General features: G+C 38.3%; 1 long non-coding RNA gene across 1 annotated transcript; it reads right to left on the bottom strand.

Annotated features, from left to right (window-relative positions):
- Positions 1 to 2,959: 2,959 nt before the first annotated feature.
- On the bottom strand, positions 2,960 to 4,372 carry LOC149203738 (uncharacterized). Its single transcript, XR_016253639.1, has 3 exons — positions 3,962 to 4,372; positions 3,656 to 3,852; positions 2,960 to 3,021 (listed from the first exon to the last, which is right to left on the bottom strand). It is a non-coding gene; the product is annotated as an uncharacterized LOC149203738 (long non-coding RNA).
- Between the last annotated feature and the right edge of the window lie 372 nt (positions 4,373 to 4,744).

The following is a 4,744-nucleotide window of genomic DNA, read 5'->3' as shown; positions in this document are numbered from 1 at the left end:
AAATTGCAATATTGGATTTGAAGTTTGAAACGTAAAATAACACCATATTTTATATTTTATATTTTTTTGCGCTGAAATTGCAATATTCGATTTGAAGTTTAAAACATAAAACAAGGAAGGCTGCGAAGCAGCTAGTCCCTGCACATAGCTCAGAATGATCCAACCAGCTTAAACATATGTACAGTGCCGATATAAACCAAAGTTAAATTAATAGATAATATATAAGTAAAAGAAAGATGAAACGGCTGTTGGTGGAAGGTTTTGCAGGAAATGAATCACTAGTATAGCCGTAAAATGCCAGTCTTTTATTCCTCAGATATGCATAAAATACAAAAGACGTGTGCACAATTTCAAGAAAATCAAGAAAAGCTAAATTTATGTTTATGAACACCATTACTGCAATTACAACTGTTCTTCTTTTTCAAACCCAAGTCATCGCCATCAAAGTGTTCAGTCTGAAATCTGTATACAAATGAACCAATATTATAAACCTACCAGTGTCTCGCACAGTTGCTCTAACACTATATCCTCGCTCAAGCAATCGCATGATGAGCCATGACAATCACTAGTATAGCCGTAAAATGCCAGTCTTTTATTCCTCAGATATGCATAAAATACAAAAGACGTGTGCACAATTTCAAGAAAATCAAGAAAAGCTAAATTTATGTTTATGAACACCATTACTGCAATTACAACTCTTCTTCTTTTTCAAACCCAAGTCATCGCCATCAAAGTGTTCAGTCTGAAATCTGTATACAAATGAACCAATATTATAAACCTACCAGTGTCTTGCACAGTTGCTCTAACACTATATCCTCGCTCAAGCAATTGCATGATGAGCCATGACCCTATGAACCCAGCAGCTCCTGTGACGCACACTGTTCCTCGATGGACCGGAGGATTCAAAGGCGTTTCTTGTGTTAAGGCAGTCTGCTCTTCGCCAAAAGCCATTGCAGTATCCTGAATCAACCGGCGAGCTAAATTTCCAACCAGCTTAAACATATGTACAGTGCCGATATAAACCAAAGTTAAATTAATACATAACAGTGCCGACTGTAGAATTGAACCTGCATCAAGTTAACCCTTGTCCGGCCGGAAGTGTGCACACTAGCGTTCTCCTCTAAGCTTCTGCAACATCGACTTAGAGAGGTGGAGTTAGAAGATCGATTCCCTGCCCTTCAAACAGAAGACGGACAGAAGACGGGCATGTCAAAAATAAGCACTGGAATATTATTGAGCAAGACAGGATTGAAAATTATATATTGGAATGGATTCTATCGAGCCCTTGGTTGTTGTAATAGCAAATTCTTGGCTCGGTTGTTGTTCAAGAGCGCTTCCCCACACACCTGGGTGTTATGGTTGTTGCAAAGCATAACGCAAGAAACCGGCTATATTTCAGGCCAAAATTGTGATAATGGAGTTGTTAGACACAGTCAGTTGTAAATAAAATTCAAAGCACAGATATCGCAAGGAGAAGACCTTAAAATAAGTTAGAAAAGTAAAAGTGGAGCCCATTTCACTCGACAGATAAAGATTCAACGGACTTAAGGTAAGGGTTTTTTGATGGTAAATATGCAAAGAACTCTAGCCGCAAAGTGACAAAACCAGCAGAAGACTCCAGAGACTCATGAATACGGCGTATAAATCCAAAATTCATTGCATGAGATTTGATACAAACATTAACATAAATATAACCCATTAAAACCACATTCACGAACCATGAGAGACTAGTGTCATTTATTAAAAAAATGCCTCATTAAAACATTACAGTGAGCCAGCATGCAAGTTTGGACTTATAATAATGCAAAGTTTGGACTTATAATATATGTAATCAAATGTTTTAGATATATTAAGCATATTGTTTTCACCGTCACATAGACTTTGTGTTAAGCGTTATTAATGGTTTTCATTTAGTGTGCTCCAACTGGCTGCTCCTCGTCTCTTCCAAACTCTCAACTGCCAACACTTGGCAGCGTGAAGATTGTCGATCTCATAAGGGTAACAATTGCCCTTTTCGTGCACTCCGGCCATTCGTGCCTCTGCCGCAAGGAGGTCTCGGCTCATCCACTAGTTGCAGCCCTCTACGGTGACTCTTTCTCCATCTTTGGAGAGAGGAAGATTGATGCTACTTCCTATGCTTTCCCTGCTTCCTCACGGTAAACAGAGTGCACCAGAGTGCACTGGCTTTGGCTCTGGATCTGCTGCGGAATTCAGGAAGCCCAATGAAGGAAAGGGATAATGGCAGAAGTTCTCCAAGGGCACAGTCTCCAAAGCCTGCAAGACAAGTTGCTAGCAGAAAGATTGCATCGGACAAAGAACACAGGTCTCCTTGCAATAAAGCGAAGATGAAGGAAGTTTCTGCACTGGAACCTGATGAAAGTGAACTGAATCCAAGCTTGGATAATCCACTGGTAGATGAGACCTCCCAGCGTTCAGACAGTAACAGAAGTATAATATCTAATTTAGATTTGGAGGTAATTTTTTTCCCTTATAGTATACAATGAATTAGGCATTTTCAACCTTCGAGAAAGAGATTCTTGTTAAGTATTCAGAAATAATTTTCTAACAATTTTTCCTTGATTTGTATACACATGCACATGCAGAAACTATCTTCTGCAAAAATCAGACAAGATGATAACTGTGAAGCAGAAAGTGATTATCTCAGAGGAAAAGATTTAGATCGCTGCGAAAAATCATTGGTACCTCCAGAGATTCCTGAGCAGCCAAGCCCAGTGTCCGTTCTTGATCCATCGCTCTATAACGAAGATTGTTCTCCACCTCCAATTGTGAAGCGTTCCATCACTTTCACAGGTAGCATAATGAAGCTTTTAATCATTCTGTTAATCATGTTATCTTCAAATAAGCAACATCTGATAAAAGTGCATTATGTTTTAGAATTCCTAGTTTATATGGCTCGAAAAAATTCAGCTTTCATGCTTCAATAAGTAAGAAATAGATTTTATATATTCCCGGACCTCGAATTAATTGATCGCTTGTAATTTCTTTCTATATCTGTTATCACTGCACCCATGAGCAACTTGTTACTACATAATAAAATTTTTAACAGAAAATGATAAGGATGTGACACCAGTTCAGGTTTCTATATGGATGGGTGTGAAAGGTGTTTTATTTTAAAAAGTCGTTTTTCCTTCACATCAAAATTAAAAAATTCTCTATATTTTCTTTTCTTTATTTCAATGGTGAATTAGTAATTTGTAATAGTAATTTGTTCTGAAAGACTGATATTAAATTTAGCTAGATCATTAACCAGATATACTAGAAATTTAACTTAACAAAAAACTTAAATCTTACTGAACTAAAAACTTTAAAAACTTAAATCTTACTGAACAAAAAAACTTAAATCTTACTGAGAACCTAATCCTTGAGCTTTATCGCAACAGATCAAAAATGTCCATTATAAAATTGCAGAACAAGAAAATGACCCACCTACCTTATCTTGAATGAATGAACTACAGAAACGTTGGAACCTTGACATCTGATTATGTTTATGTATTCCTTCTCTTTAATAAATGAATTACAGCAACATTGGAACCTTGATATCTGATTTCCTAAATGAGTGATATCTGATGATGTTCAGGTTGATTCAGAAGCTTAAATGGTCAACAGCAGGAAAATATACAGGATAGATACACACCTGGAGAAGGGCCGAACTGATGAGATCCGCGCCATTTCATATGAGCATTATCCTGCTCTTCGCTAAGAGAAATTAGACGCCTCTGTAGGCGCAAATCTTCAATCAATTTCTGGTTAAGCCTCGCAGTACTTGTCATGGCGAATCCACAGAACAAAATTTCTTCACAGCTCGAAACTGAAAATATGAAGAAAATAAACCTGCACAGCAAAAAATCAACAATATACAGAGATCTCAATGTATGGAATTCATTGAAAAAAATAATAAATTTCCACGTACGAAATTGACGAAGAGACCCTGAGTCCTTACCAGGCAAAGACTTGGAGTCGACTTACAATGCGGCATCTTCGGAGCAGCAGCGTTCCTAACACTGAATATACTGACGAAAGTTAGGAGAGGAAAGTTGCTTTAATGCAACAGCTGCAGTGCATTTTGGGCTTTGACAAGTGCGACGAAGGCTAACAGCTGTTGAACCATGGTGCATCATGGCATGCACCAGCTGCCAATGTAGAACATTGCAAGAGGGAACACCGAGCTTTACTAAACCGCATACCGGGCAGAAGTAATGCTAGCATTAAAACCAGACACCGTGACGGTTAGCGCGAAAATGCACCGGGTTTATTCCTTTAAGCTATGGTCCGGCCTCTTCCGCCTCGGGAAGAGGCCAAATAAGATGGCGCACGATGGCCAAAGAATAACTGCAAACGAAACTTAGCATATCTCCTCTCTAACCGCCGTATAACAGAGAAACGCAGGGGTCAAGTAATGCTAAGTGGGAGTCCTATCGATCACTACAGTCCCTGCCGGATGCCAGATGGCAGGGACGAATAACAAGAAGTTCACCATGTGCCATTAATTCGCCACCCTCTAATGAAATGAATTTGTGGAAGTTGTGAACTCGTATTGACTGCCCACTGATTGCCATCAGTCTCACGTGTCCAATATGCCCATTCCATACATTTCTGCCCAACCCATATTTAAAATTATCTCAAGTGTTTATGGATTATAGATTATAGATAATCTGGAAATCGATGAGAACAGTAAACCTTTTGAATTTTGTTACTTAATATTTATGAATTTCTTATAAAATTT

This window comes from Pinus tabuliformis, chromosome 2_1, assembly GCF_031772625.1.
Source record: "Pinus tabuliformis cultivar Carrire ecotype Pingquan chromosome 2_1, CPIR1, whole genome shotgun sequence".
Lineage (NCBI taxonomy): Eukaryota > Viridiplantae > Streptophyta > Pinopsida > Pinales > Pinaceae > Pinus > Pinus tabuliformis.
Note: the sequence above shows the minus strand (reverse complement) of the source record. Positions and strands in the feature narration are given on the sequence as shown.